The sequence below is a fragment of the Beta vulgaris genome, chromosome 5 (genome assembly GCF_026745355.1).
Source record: "Beta vulgaris subsp. vulgaris cultivar EL10 chromosome 5, EL10.2, whole genome shotgun sequence".
Lineage (NCBI taxonomy): Eukaryota > Viridiplantae > Streptophyta > Magnoliopsida > Caryophyllales > Amaranthaceae > Beta > Beta vulgaris.
The window spans coordinates 66,595,573-66,611,632 of record NC_079206.1 but is presented as its reverse complement, the minus strand read 5'-3'; the positions used below and the strand labels follow the sequence as shown (position 1 = coordinate 66,611,632).

Genomic DNA, 16,060 nt, shown 5'->3' with positions numbered 1-16,060 from the left:
AATAAATTAGCATTACCATGAGAATAAGCAATGATAATCTTTACTAATTTAAATATAAGTTAATTCTCGTTACCACCATTTATAACCAACTAGCAAATGGCCCAAAAAATTTGGCTAAGTGAAAACTCTAATAAAAATGAAAAGTGGTATATAATAAAATATCGTTTTAAGGGGAATAGCTTTTAGGAAATAGCGTAAAGGAAACATATGAACAAGTAACAACAACCACTAAGCCACATAAATTACTTTTGCCATGAAAAATACAACTACACAAGTACACTAATAGATGGATAATAAGAATTTAAACCTCTAAAGAGATCTATTTTTGCCCTTGTCTAAAAATTTTAGTTTGCCAAAAAGAGGCCGGATATGTGTCTCATCGTAAGAGACTAAATGGCTTTTCTAGCGGTACCAAAGGTCAAAGTTGATACTTAAAGTTTATTTACACTTGGGTATCAAAGTAAGACTTATTTTGATATACTAAGCTTTGGTATAAGTTGATACCAAAGTTCAGTGTCGATTTTTTGTCTTTTGTGCGAAAATACTAAAACGCCCCTGTTTTTACTCTCACGATCAGAAGCGAACATGTTTGCCCCAAAAATACCATTAGTGAAATAATAGATCCAATCTCACAATAATTAACTGTGTCAAATCAATGACTACCTTTTTAACATCTAAAAAGTTTGCTGCAATTATAACTTCCCAGTACATCACCATCTTGTTTATTTGGAATCTTAAGAAATTTTTTGAGGTATCATATAGTATTGATGAATGAACACATGACCAAAAAAAACTGTTGTCTTATTATTTCTGAAAAGAATATAAATTCTACATAGGTTATATTATGTGATTCTTATACAAAATCTTTTAGTGGGACAGTTTCTTTGCTTTAAGTATGTAACTCCACATGGGAGGTGCACCCCCTTTCATTTATTGGAGTTCCCCTTTTGGAGGGCAGGATCAGGATGGAGTAAACGGCAGTCAATCTTTATTATGGGACCATCTTTGACCCCTAAAATTGTACACTAATCTTATTTATGACATATAATTAAGCAGCACTTAAGGAGGAGGTGGGGAAAGGAATGTACTACAGTCTCAAAATTGAAGCCTATAAGTCACAGTTTTAGACGTTCCTGAGATCCGCATATCGAATGTCGTGGGATGTCTTGAGAGGACATGGGATGATATATTAAGGACTTACGACTTTGAGTGGACATAAGAACAACTTTTACGACCATTTTCGGGCCATTCCGTGGCTGCATCACAAAATCATAAATGGGTGGTTTGATGGCGTTCTGGGGCAATTCAAAATGTGTGAAATACCCGGGATGCATTATAATTCGTGTCGCATTCATAGGAAGGTTTTTGGAGAAAAAATATGACCAAGCCCGAAGGAGCCCTAAAATAGTCAAAATTGAAGTCTATAAGTCACGCTTTTAGACGTCGATGGGACACGTGCACCGAATGTCATGGGATGCCTCGAGAGGATATGGGATGGTATATTAAGAACTTTCACGACTTTGAAAGGACATAAGAACAACTTTTACGACCGTTTCATGGTCATTCCGTGGCTGCACCACAAAATCATAAATGTGTGATTTCATGACATTCTGGGGTAATTCAGATGGTGCGAAGCACCCACGATTCATTATAAGTCGTGTTGCACCCCATATGAAGGTTTTCGGCGAAAAGTATGACCGAACCCAGAGAAGCCCTAAAACGCAAAATTGAAGGCAAATAAGTCACGGTTTTAGACGTCCCCGGGTCCCGTGCACCGAATGCAATGCGATGCCTCGAGGGGACATGGGATATTATATTAAGGACTTCCACGACTTTGAACGGACATAAGAACAACTTTTGCGACCGTTTCAGGGCCATTCCGTAGCTCCACCACAAAATAATATATGGGTGGTTTGGTGGTATTCTGGGATAATTCACATGGTGCAAAACACGCGGGATGCATTATAAGTCGTGCTGCACCAATAGGAAGGTTTTCAGCAAAAAATATGACCGGGGCTCGGAGAGCCCTAAAACGGTCAAAATTGAAGGCTATAAGTCACGATTTTAGACATCCCTGGGACCCGTGCACTGAATGTTGTGGGATACCTCAAGGGGACATGGGATGGTATATTAAGGACTACCACGACTTTGAACCAACATAAGAACAACTTTTACGACCGTTTCGGGGTCATTCCTTGGCCGCACAACAAAATAATAAATGAGTTGTCTGGTGGCATTCGGGGGCAACTTCAGATGGTGCAAATCACCCTGGATGCATTATATATCGTACTGCACCCCATAGGAAGGTTTTCGGCAAAAAATATGAAAGGGCCTGGAGGACCCCTAAAACAATCAAATTTAAAGGCTAGAAGTCACGGTTTTAGACATCCCCCGGACCCGTGCACCGAACGTCGTGGGATGTCTCGAGGGGACATGGGATGGTATATTAAGGATTTCCACGACTTTGATAAGAACAACCTTTACGACCGTTTCAGGACCATTTCGTGGATGCACCACAAAATCGTAAATGGGTTGTTTGGTGGCATTTTGGGGCAATTCATATGGTGCGAAGCACCCGGGATGCATTATAAGTCGTGTCGCACTCCATAGGAAAGCTTTCGGCGAAAAAAAATAATCGGGCCCGGAAGAGACCTAAAACGATCAAAATTAAAGGCTATAAGTCACGCTTTTAGACGTCCCTGGGACCCGTGCACTGAATATTGTGGGATGCCTCAAGGGGGTATGGGTTGGTATATTAAGGACCGCCACGACTTTGAACAGGCATAAGAACAACTTTGACGACCGTTTCGGAGCCAATCTGTGGCCCCACGACAAAATAATAAATGAGTCGTTTGGTGGCATTCTAGACCAATTCAGATGGTGCTAAGCACCTGTGATGCATTATCAGTCGTGTCGCACCCATAGGAAGATTTATAGCGAAAAATATGACCGGGCCTGGATGAGCATTAAAACGGTCAAAATTGAAGGTTATAAGTCACGGTTTTAGACGTCCCCGTGACCCGTGCACAGACTGTCGTGGGATGCCTCGAGGGGACATAAGATGGTATATTAAAGACTTCCACGATTTTGAACGGACATAATAACAACTTTTACGACCGTTTCAGGGTCATTCCTTAGCCGCACCACAATATCATAAAGGTGGTTTGGTGGCATTCTGGAGAAATTCAATTGGTGTGAAGCACCCAGGATGCATTATAAGTCAAGGCGCAACCCATAGGAAGGTTTTCGGCGAAAAATATGTCCGGTCCCGGAGGAGCCCTTAAACGGTCAAATTTGAAGGTTATAAGTCACGATTTTGGATGTCCCTGGGACCCGTGCACCGAATGTTTTGGTATGCCTCTAGAGGACATGAGATGGTATATTAAGGACTCCCACGATTTTGAACGGGAATAAGAACAACTTTTACGACAGTTTCGGGGCCATTTTGTGGCTACAACACAAAAATAATAAATGAGTCGTTTGGAGCCATTCGAGGTGTAATTCAGATGGTGCGAATCCCCCAGGATGCATTATATATCGTGTCGCACCCCATATGAAAGTTTTCGGCAAAAAATAATATCGGGCCCGGAGGAGCCCTAAAACGGTCAAAATCGAAGGCTATAAGTCACGGTTTTAGACGTCTCTGGGACCCGTGCACCGAATTGTAATACTCCGTATTTTTATACTAATTCCGTACTAATTAAGAAAATATAAAAGAATTAATAAAAAAAAGGTATTTTAATTTATTTACAAGTTAATAGGAATAAATTATTAGTAATATGAAATTGTTAGGAATTTCCGGAATTTTAAAAGAGTAACCTAATCGACCTAGGGTTACTACCTTTTGGAAGGGAGTATAAAAAGAAAAGAAGATGGAATTTCAGAAAAAAACCCTAAACCCTTTCTTCTCCCTCTCTCCCAGCCGACTTTTCTCTCTCCTCACTCTCTCCTCAGCCGATTTCTCTCTCTCCCTCTCTCTCAGATTTTTCTCTCTCTCTCTCTCTCGGATTTTCGCTCAACCTCGCTGCTCTCCCTCTCCTCTCTACCCTCTCGTCACTTGTGTATTGTGTGCGTGAGTGGTGGTGGTGCGAGACATAATTCTGTCGAGAGATTGGTGCGAATTCGTCGAGGGTGTGGTGCGAGTGGACGAGGGTCTTGTGCGAAGTGCGTGCGTGGTTCGTGTGTGTGGAAAAGAGTGCTCGAAGGTGTTGTGCGAAGAGGTTCGAGTTGTGCGCGAAGGTGTTCGAGGGTAGTGCGCCAAGCTGCGGTGAGGGTGCGCGAGGAATCGCGTCGTGCGAGTGTAGCTGCGCGACAGATTGCGAGAAGGTTTGTGCGAGCGTGGTTCCGCGTCGTGCGAGCGTGGTGGCGCGACGGATCTGGGTCGCGCAAGGGGGTTTGGGCGACGGAAACCGGTTTCGGTGTTGTGCGCGTGTGTGGTGTGGTTTTCGGTCGCCGGAATTCTTTCGCCGGCGAGTTCTAGCGGTATAATTTTTGTACTTAACTTAGTATGTCAGTTTATTAATTATTTTATATTCTTTTTTCATAATTACGTACGTTGTATTTTAGTAATTAGTAATTAATAATTAGTAAGTAAAGTTGTGTAATAATTTATTAGATTGTTAACTAGTTAAGTTATTGTTCTGTTTTAAGTTAAAATGCTGGTTAGGTTTGTAATTGGAATAAGTTGAAAGTAGGAAAAGTGTGTCCTATTATAGTTACAGTTATTTTTTTGACCTGTTTCATGAACCTGACTTTGGGACATATGACTTACCTTTTGGACATGGAACTTACCTTTTGGACATGGAACTTATCTTTTGGACATATGACTTACTTTGGACATATGACTTATTTTGGACATATGACTTAACTTCTGGACATAAGACAGGTTGGACTTATGACCTTTTGGATTGGTAAAATAGTGGACTAATGTTACTAACTAACTTAGTTACTCACTAACTCTGACTTCTAAAAGACGTTAAATTCACTAGATTAGAATTATAACGAAAGTTCTGGAATAAGGTTTTAACTATCGTTAATTCGAATCGTGTGGTCGTTATGGTCTTAGTACGTAGTAGTTGTTAGTGTTATCAAGGACGTAACACTAAAGCTTTGTTTTAACGATTTAGGTCCCAATTTCATAAGCGGCTCGTTCTATTAAGTCAGCGAAAATTCTCCGTTACAAGGTACGTACGCGTACCAGTTTACTTTCAAAGCTTAGTATCATGTTTAGGTTGCAGTTCATGTTATTGGAACCTAGTACCATGATAGGGAACATTTGATTGTGATTGTTTGGTTAGACGTTTATAACGTGAAATCAATATGATGCATTGAAATATGTTGCATTGAAATGCGAAGTTCTATCGTAGTGTAACATCAGCATTATTAATCTGATCTATAGAGTAACAAGAGTGTTACTAGGGATAAGATTGAGTTTGGTAATTAAGAGAGTATGTAAATGACTCCTTAAAGTTATAAAAGAATGATTGGTAATAAAAGAAGATTATGGCGATACTTGTAGTTGGACTCCCTACAAGTATAGAACAATGGGGGGAGTGTAGGACTTGTCCTACACTCCTACGCAGGCCTACTGTGACGACAGTAGTGTCCTTATATTTTGATAACTCAAGTAGGCGGAAGGTTCCGTTCGATCTTGGGGGTATGCATACTAAGGTGATGGGTGTGAGACGGAACAAAACCGTATTTGCATTTCATCTAATAGACCAAGTTGTCTATTAAGGATTCAGTAGCCCGTATGATTCTAGTAAGATGACGGTGCCCGTTCGATGCCAAATAATGAAAGATTAAAGGATGTGAGATAACGTAGGTTCATATAACAGTTGTAATGTATGCTCATTTATTTCATATGTTTATGGTTCATTACGTACTCAGCATAGCTGACTCTGTGTGTTATTATGTGTTTGTTGTCCTGTGATGAACTATTGATACTTCAATGGGGAGCAGACTAGGTGAGCTGGTGCTGCTGCATGACATCAAGCATATGGGGGCTAGACTGTAGTTTGAAGTTAACTTTTGGTTTGATCATTAATGAATTTTATAGAACATTGTTACATGGTTTGAGTTTGAATAAAGAGGGGTCATCTATGATTCCCGAGTTGTATTTACATTTTCTATTCCGCTGCAATTTGGTTTTGAGACAATGAATTTGAGTTACCGTATTTCTAATTATGCCTTGCGTTCCATCGCGGCGGTAACACTCCCAAAGTCGATGCGACGTAGCTTTAGACGTGTATGGATTTTGGGGGTGTTACAAAACTGGTATCAGAGCCAGAAGCTCCTATTTTCAAAGACGTTTTCGAAACGATTTCAAAACGGGTAGTATGGGCTAGGAGCATATAGATCATGTCATATGCATTAAGTCATAGGCATGTTATCATTGCACTTTGTTTGTATCTCGAACTTGTATGTACTCTCTGTGTAATTGAAATGGTGAAAGATTCTTGAAATCTTCAAATGTGACTAGATTAAGAGAGTGTACAAAGATAGGTCTAAATTGATTAGACTCAAAACTTATTTAAGTATAAAAACTATTTATTGATCGAATGAGCTTGATTTCACTTGTGGATTTCAAAGTTAAAATGAGCATTTACCTCTTTACAAAAACTTAGACTATTCTATTTGTTTTTACTTTCACAGATGGTTCACGACATAGGCTGTAGGGACTTTTTGATGAAACAAGTAGGGGAAGACTGGGATATGTGGTTCTTTAAAATGAAGTCTGCTATGGATTACAGAATTATGCAAGGGGAACAGTGGTTACGATCTGAGGGCTCTAGGATACACTTCATGCTTCGTTATGTTCCAGATATAGAGCCATATAGATTTGTTCATCGTAGGTATGGGGATATGTGGACTCAGAAGGGTATTTCAATAGGAATAAGCATACCTACGGATACCAGAACCTGCCTTCCGAAAAGCACTTCCTCACTGACCTTAAATACTGCGAGAATGAGTGGAGGGTTCGTGAGACCAGGGGTCAAAACCCTTCTACTTCATCTGAAAGGGAAAGTTCGAGCAATAGGGCCATAGATGGGAATTCTGAGAACCCAGGGGTCATACCTGAACCGCCATCAGCACCTGTGGCAAAGAGGCCAAGATACCAGCCATTTGAGGATGAGTTATTGGCCGATGACTTTCAGAATCTTAGGACAGTCACTTACGTCTCTGATGATGAAAGGAACAATAGGACCTTCATTATAGTGTTGGGTGGGGTCCAGTTGTACCAGGGTTACATGGGGAGGATGATGATGATGAGCCACCTCCACTAGAGGATATACCAGTTGAGGAAGAGGACCCTGCTGAGAATGAAGACCCTGTTGAGGATGAGAATCCTGTTCAGGAGAGATCCTTGAGGCAGAGGATCCCATTGAGGAGGAGGATCCCATTGAGGAGGAGGATCCCATTGAGGAGGAGGATCCCATTGAGGAGGAGGATCCCATCGAGGAAGAAGACCCGAGGAAGACCTAGGACCCATACTAGAGGATATATTCTTTGAGGACGGCGAGCCTGAGGCAGATGAGATTGACCTTGATGGAGGGATGGAGGATTCTGGATCAGAGGATGAAGCTCACCGTCTTGGCCCATAGTTCTTTTGAACATATATGTAGGATTAGGATTTTTGTTTTATTTTGATCGTTTTTGTTCATTTGTTATGTTAGGGATAATAAGGCTTGCATGCCGATTAGGGAGTAACATTATTTGATTATATATATATATATAGTATTTCTTTACAAATATTACATTCCCATTTTCAATAATAGTGCATAGTATTATCTTTTATTGTTAATTATTGGCATCTTATTTTGGATGATTGTAATGCAAGTCAGTACAGACTTAAAGGTGTTCGCAATATATGTTTATATGTTAAATGTGTATTCGTTGAATAAGTTAAAACAAAAATTATGTGTAAGTCACTGAAATAGCTACTATGTTAATTTCAGCGCAGAATGGTTCGATCGGGAGGCGCCCCTGACACCTCTCTTAACATCGAGCAATCGATACGTGACCTAGTACAGATTACAGCCAACTTAGCCCAAGGTCACAGCCGGGATGGGAACCTATCTGAAAAAGTGGCCCGTAGGAACCCACCTATACTAAATGGAAAAGGGGGACCTGAAGAGTTGGAAAACTGGGTTGGGGAATTTGATAAGCTTTTCTTCACCCTAACCTGTCCTGACGAGAAAACAGTGCCCTTAGCTAGTTACTATCTGCAGGGGGATGCCCATTTCTGGTGGACCCAGGCTAAGGACAACCTTCTCAGCCAACCGGGTTTCGGGTGGGAAACTTTTAAAAAGGCCCTAAGAGACAAGTACTACCCTCCGTATCTTAAGAAACAAAAAGCCCAAGAGTTCATGATGCTGGAACAAGGGACCATGTCGGTAGAGGAATATTACCGAAAATTTATTGAACTGATGAGGTTTGCCCCAGAGATTGCCCCTACTGAGGAGGCTAAAGCCTCACGTTTTGAATTGGGACTTACCCTTGACCTGCAGGGTAGACTGGGGGGAGATACATTCACCTCTCTGGACCATGTGTTTGGCAAAGCTGCCCACCTTTATGCTATCAGGAAAAGGGAGGAAGGGGGTAAGCTGGGCGAGAAACGTAAGGATAACCCAAACCCTGAGGGCCAAAGTTTGAGAAAAAGCACAACGGGAACCAGAATAATCAAAACCCTCAGAGAAATTTTGGTAAGGGACCCAATAATAACCATAATCCCAACAACAACAACAACAACAACAACCGCAACAATAACACCATAACCGCAGACCTGAGCGTGTATATCGGTGTAGAAAGTGCCCGAACAACACACCTGGTAAGGATTGTGAGGGTAACAAGGTTGAATGCCGGGAATGTGGGAAGATGGGGCATAGAGCCTATGAATGCTATTCGAAAAACAAGCTAAACCCCAATGGCCAAAGGAAGGGAACTATGGGGACAAGCCCCGAAACGGAAATGGTAACGGGAATGGTAACGGGGGAGGTAATTACAATGGGAATTCTAACTATTCCAAGCCCGCTACCAATACCAGCAACCAAGTCTCTAATGCTAACAATGCAACTAGTTCCCAAGATAAGGGCAAAGGGAAGCTGTACATGATGACGGCTAGTGAAGAAGAGGCTCGTAGAGACGTTGTCACGGGTACATTTTCTATCAACTCCACTCCTGTTAAAGTTTTATTTGATTCTGGAGCATCCTTGTCATTTATTGCCCATGCAACTGTTAGAAATTTAACATTGGTCGAGTCTGAGTCGATTTCTATGCCTATAGTCATTCCATCGGGGAGACTGTTAATTGTTCTAAAAGATTCCTAAAAGTGCCATTAAAGATAGGTGAGGGATACTTTCCCTCTGATCTGATAGAGTTTAACTTATCAAACCTAGATATCATTCTGGGGATGGATTGGCTTGGGAAGTACAGGGCTAAGATAGATTGCGATGCGCAAAAAGTGGAACTAAAGGACCCTTTGGGGAAAAGAGTGTCATATAGGAGGATACCTCGAGAACCAGGAATTAAAGTTATCAATGCGTTACAACTTAAGAACTACGTAGACAAGGGTTGGCCCCTATTTATGTGTTCAGTGAGAAGAGTGGAGGATGATCCGTTAAGGCCTGAAGATGTGCCCATAGTCCGAGAATTCCAGGATGTCTTTCCTGAGGAAATACCTGGTATGCCTCCAAGGAGAGATGTAGAGTTCACCGTTGACCTGTACCTGGGACTGGACCCATTTCGAAAGCCCCGTATCGGATGGCTCCGGCAGAAATGAATGAGTTAAAGAACCAGTTAGAGGAACTTCTAGACAAAGGGTATATTAGACCTAGCATGTCGCCATGGGGAGCACCCGTCTTATTTGTGAAAAAGAAGGATGGTAGCTTGAGGTTATGTATAGACTACCGGGAGTTGAACAATGTCACTGTGAAAAACAAGTATCCATTACCTAGGATTGATGATTTGTTCGACCAACTTCAGGGTGCGGGGATGTTCTCCAAAATGACTTAAGGTCTGGTTACCATCAGTTGAGGATTGTTGATCATGATATACCTAAGACTGCCTTTCGAACCAGATATGGCCACTATGAGTTTACGGTTATGCCTTTTGGGTTAACCAATGCACCTGCAGTTTTCATGGACCTTATGAATAGAATTTTCCGACCCTACCTAGACAAATTCGTCGTAGTTCATAGACGATATCCTGATCTATTCTAAGAACAAGGAGGAACATGAGATCATTTGAGGGTCATTTTGCAGACACTTAGGGACAACCAACTTATGCAAAGTTTTCGAAATGTGAATTTTGGTTGGAAAGAGTGTCATTTTTGGGTCATTTTATCTCTAAGGAGGGTGTATCAGTCGATCCTGCGAAAATCAAAGCCGTGAGTGAATGGCCTACCCCAAAGAATGTCACGGATATACGAAGTTTCTTGGGTTTAGCCGGTTACTATAGGAGATTTGTGAAAGACTTCTCCAAAATAGCAAAACCTATGACAAACCTGATGAAGAAGGATTGTAGGTTTACCTGGAATGAGGACAGTGAGAAGGCCTTCCAAACACTCAAAGAGAGATTAACCTCAGCCCCTGTCCTAACCTTGCCTAATGGGAACGAAGGATATGATGTGTATAGTGATGCATCCAAAAATGGGTTGGGTTGTGTTCTGATGCAAAACGGGAAAGTTATAGCTTATGCGTCCCGACAGTTGAAGCCATATGAAGTCAATTACCCAACACATGACCTAGAATTGGCCGCCATAGTATTTGCACTCAAAATCTGGAGACACTACCTCTATGGGTAACCTGCCGTATCTTCACCGATCACAAAAGCCTTAAATATATCTTCACCCAGAAAGACCTCAACATGAGGCAGCGCAGATGGTTAGAGCTCATCAAGGACTATGACTTAGACATCCAATACCATGAGGGTAAAGCCAACGTTGTTGCTGATGCGTTAAGTCGCAAGTCTAGCCATAGCCTGAATACATTAGTCGTTGCCGACAAACTTTGTGAGGAATTCTCTAGACTTCAGATAGAAGTTGTTCATGAAGGGGAGGTAGAAAGATTGCTGAGTGCCCTAACCATCGAACCTAACTTCCTAGAAGAGATAAGGGCGAGTCAACCTGGGGATGTGAAACTTGAGCGAGTCAAGGCAAAGCTTAAGGAGGGCAAAGCAGAGGGGTTTGCGATCCATGAGGATGGGAGCATACGATATAAGGGTAGGTGGTGCGTGCCACAAAAGTGTGAAGAGCTGAAACAAAAGATAATGAGCGAGGGTCATAACACGACGTATTCTGTCCACCCGGGGGAGATAAGTTGTATAAGGACCTCAAGAAGATGTTTTGGTGGCCTGGTATGAAGAGAGCAGTAGCTGAGTTTGTTTCCAAATGCTTAACATGCCAGAAAGTCAAAAGTGAACACAAGAGACCTCAGGGAAAGATTCAACCTTAGACATTCCGACATGGAAATGGGACTCGATATCCATGGACTTCGTTGTCGCCTTACCTAGGAGTCGGGGAGGCAATAATACCATTTGGGTGATAGTGGATAGACTAACCAAGACAGCAAGGTTCATACCTATGAAAGATACGTGGAGTATGGAAGCCTTAGCCAAGGCTTATGTGAAAAATGTCATTCGATTGCATGGAGTACCCACAAGTATAGTATCAGATCGAGACTCTGATTCCTGTCGAATTTCTGGAAAAAGGTCCAGGAAGCATTTGGTAGTGAGCTATTAATGAGTACAGCCTTTCACCCAGCTACCGATGGTCAAACAGAACGAACTATTCAGACCTTAGAGGACATGTTGCGAGCATGTGCTTTAGAATACCAAGGGTCATGGGAAGACCATTTGGACCTCATAGAATTCTCATACAACAACAGCTACCATGCTAGTATTAAGATGGCACCATTTGAAGCGTTGTACGGGAGAAAGTGTCGTAGCCCTTTGTGTTGGAACGACATCAGTGAGACTGTAGTGTTAGGACCTGATATGATTCAAGAGACGATGGATCAAGTGCGAGTCATTCAAGAAAAGATTAAGACTGCACAGGACAGGCAAAAATCCTATGCGGACCAGAAGCGAAGGGACGAAAATTTCGAAGTTGGGGAAAAAGTGTTGCTTAAGGTGTCCCCAATGAAAGGAGTGATGCGATTCGGGAAAAAGGGGAAGCTAAGCCCTAAGTTCATAGGACCCTATGAGATACTGGCGAGGGTAGGGAAAGTTGCTTATCGCCTGGATTTACCCAACGACCTAGAAAGGGTCCATAACGTGTTTCACGTATCCCAACTCCGGAGTACGTACCTGATGCGTCACATGTCCTTGAACCTGAAAACGTAGAGATAGACGAAACTTTGTCCTATGAGGAGAAACCTGTCCAGATCCTAGACCGCAAAGTGCGAAGTACGAGGAATAAGGACGTCAGAATTGTCAAGGTGTTGTGGAGAAATCAAACTACCGAGGAAGCCACATGGGAAGCCGAAGATGCAATGCGTCTGAAGTACCCTGAGCTTTTCCAAGAGGTACGTGAGTTACGGGGACGTAACTTTTCTTTTAAGGGGGGAAGAATGCGATAGAATTTCGCGCTTTCACCCTAAAGTATGTTAATTATGTTGATTATGTTAGTTATATGCTAGTTATGTGTGAAAATTGCTTATCTATTGTGTGAACGTTAGAAAACGCTTGTGAAATTTGGGACTTAGAAGTGCAAAAGATCGTCGTTAAGACGGGCTACCTCAAAGTTTCGGGACGAAACTTCTTTTAAGGGGGGAAGCCTGTAATACTCCGTATTTTTATACTAATTTCGTACTAATTAAGAAAATATAAAAGAATTAATAAAAAAGGTATTTTAATTTATTTACAATTAATAGGAATAAATTATTAGTAATATGAATTTGTTAGGAATTTCCGGAATTTTAAAAGAGTAACCTAATCGACCTAGGGTTACTACCTTTTGAAGGGAGATAAAAAGAAAAGAAGATGGAATTTCAGAAAAAACCCTAAACCCTTTCTTCTCCCTCTCTCCCAGCCGACTTTTCTCTCTCCTCACTCTCTCCTCAGCCGATTTCTCTCTCTCCCTCTCTCTCAGATTTTTCTCTCTCTCTCTCTCTCGGATTTTCGCTCAACCTCGCTGCTCTCCCTCTCCTCTCTACCCTCTCGTCACTTGTGTATTGTGTGCGTGAGTGGTGGTGGTGCGAGACATAATTCTGTCGAGAGATTGGTGCGAATTCGTCGAGGGTGTGGTGCGAGTGGACGAGGGTCTTGTGCGAAGTGCTGCGTGGTTCGTGTGTGCGGAAAAGAGTGCTCGAAGGTGTTGTGCGAAGAGGTTCGAGTTGTGCGCGAAGGTGTTCGAGGTAGTGCGCCAAGCTGCGGTGAGGGTGCGCGAGGAATCGCGTCGTTGCGAGTGTAGCTGCGCGACAGATTGCGAGAAGGTTTGTGCGAGCGTGGTTCCGCGTCGTGCGAGCGTGGTGGCGCGACGGATCTGGGTCGCGCAAGGGGTTTGGGGAGCGGAAAACCGGTTTGGTGTTGTGCGCGTGTGTGGTGTGGTTTTCGGTCGCCGGAATTCTTTCGCCGGCGAGTTCTAGCGGTATAATTTTTGTACTTAACTTAGTATGTCAGTTTATTAATTATTTTTATATTTACTGTTTTTCATAATTACGTACGTTGTATTTTTAGTAATTAGTAATTAATAATTAGTAAGTAAAGTTGTGTAATAATTTATTAGATTGTTAACTAGTTAAGTTATTGTTCTGTTTTAAGTTAAAATGCTGGTTAGGTTTGTAATTGGAATAAGTTGAAAGTAGGAAAAGTGTGTCCTATTACTAGTTACAGTTATTATCGTTTCATGGGTGACCTGTTTCATGGAACCTGACTTTGGGACATATGACTTACCTTTTTGGACATGGAACTTACCTTTTGGACATGGAACTTATCTTTTGGACATATGACTTACTTTTGGACATATGACTTAACTTCTGGACATAAGACAGGTTGGACTTATGACCCTTTTGGATTGGTAAAATAGTGAACTAATGTTACTAACTAACTTAGTTACTCACTAACTCTGACTTCTAAAAGACGTTAAATTCACTAGATTAGAATTATAACGAAAGTTCTGGAATAAGGTTTAACTATCGTTTAATTCGAATCGTTAGGTCGTTATGGTCTTAGTACGTAGTAGTTGTTAGTGTTATCAAGGACGTAACACTAAAGCGTTGTTTTAACGGTTTAGGTCCCAATTTCATAAGCGGCTCGTTCTATTAAGTCAGCGAAAATTCTCCGTTACAAGGTACGTACGCGTACCAGTTTACTTTCAAAGCTTAGTATCATGTTTAGGTTGCAGTTCATGTTATTGGAACCTAGTACCATGATAGGGAACATTTGATTGTGATTGTTTGGTTAAACGTTTATAACGTGAAATCAATATGATGCATTGAAATATGTTGCATTGAAATGCGAAGTTCTATCGTAGTGTAACATCAGCATTATTAATCTGATCTATAGAGTAACAAGAGTGTTACTAGGGATAAGATTGAGTTTGGTAATTAAGAGAGTATGTAAATGACTCCTTAAAGTTATAAAAGAATGATTGGTAATAAAAGAAGATTATGGCGATACTTGTAGTTGGACTCCCTACAAGTATAGAACAATGGGGGGAGTGTAGGACTTGTCCTACACTCCTACGCAGGCCTACTGTGACGACAGTAGTGTCCTTATATTTTGATAACTCAAGTAGGCGGAAGGTTCCGTTCGATCTTGGGGGTATGCATACTAAGGTGATGGGTGTGAGACGGAACAAAACCGTATTTGCATTTCATCTAATAGACCAAGTCGTCTATTAAGGATTCAGTAGCCCGTATGATTCTAGTAAGATGACGGTGCCCGTTCGATGCCAAATAATGAAAGAGTAAAGGATGTGAGATAATGTGGGTTCATATAACAGTTGTAATGTATGCTTCATTTATATTCATATGGTTTTCATGGTTCATTACGTACTCAGCATAGCTGACTCTGTGTGTTGTTATGTGTTTGTTGTCCTGTGATGAACTATTGATACTTCAATGGGGAGCAGACTAGGTGAGCTGGTGCTGCTATGACATCAAGCATATGGGGGCTAGACTGTAGTTTGAAGTTAACTTTTGATTTGATCATTAATGAATTTCATAGAACATTGTTACAGGGTTTGAGTTTGAATAAAGAGGGGTCATCTATGATTCCCGAGTTGTATTTACATTTTCTATTCCGCTGCAATTTGGTTTTGAGACAATGAATTTGAGTTACCGTATTTCTAATTATGCCTTGCGTTCCATCGCGGCGGTAACACTCCCAAAGTCGATGTGACGTAGCTTTAGACGTGTATGGATTTTGGGGGTGTTACACGAATGTTGTGGGATGCCTCAAGGGGGTATGGGTTGCTATATTAAGGACTGCCACGACTTTGAACGGGCATAAGAACAACTTTTAAGACCGTTTCAGAGCAATTCTGTGGCCGCACGACAAAATAATAAATGAGACGTTTGGTGGCCTTCTAGGCCAATTCAGATGGTGCGAAGCACCCGGGATGCATTATAAGTCGTGTCGCACCCTATAGGAAGGTTTTCGGCGAAAAATATGACCGAGCCTGGATGAGCATTAAAACGGTCAAAATTGGAGGTTATAAGTCACGGTTTTAGACGTCCCCGTGACCCGTGCACCGACTACCATGGGATGGCTCGAGAGGACATAGGATTGTATATTAAGGACTTCCACGATTTTGAACGGGCATAAGAACAACTTTTATGACCGTTTCAGGGTCATTCCCTAGCCGCACCACAAAATCATAAAGGTGGTTTGGTGGCATTCTGGGTCAATTCAGATGGTGCGAAGCAGCCGAGATGCATTATAAGTCGTGTCGCACCTCATAGGAAGTTTTTTGACGAAAAATATGATTGCGCCCGGAGGAGCCATAAAACGGTCAAAATTGAAGGCTATAAGTCACAGTTTTTGACGTCCCTGGGACCTGTGCACCAAATGTCGTGGGATATCTTGAGGAAACATGAGATGGTATATTAAGGACTTC

General features: G+C 41.7%; 1 long non-coding RNA gene across 1 annotated transcript; it reads left to right on the top strand.

The window, feature by feature from the left end:
• Window positions 1-4,255: 4,255 nt before the first annotated feature.
• LOC125494096 (uncharacterized) lies at window positions 4,256-7,189 on the top strand. Its single transcript, XR_008969651.1, has 3 exons — window positions 4,256-4,482; window positions 5,127-5,183; window positions 6,655-7,189. It is a non-coding gene; the product is annotated as an uncharacterized LOC125494096 (long non-coding RNA).
• Window positions 7,190-16,060: the final 8,871 nt, after the last annotated feature.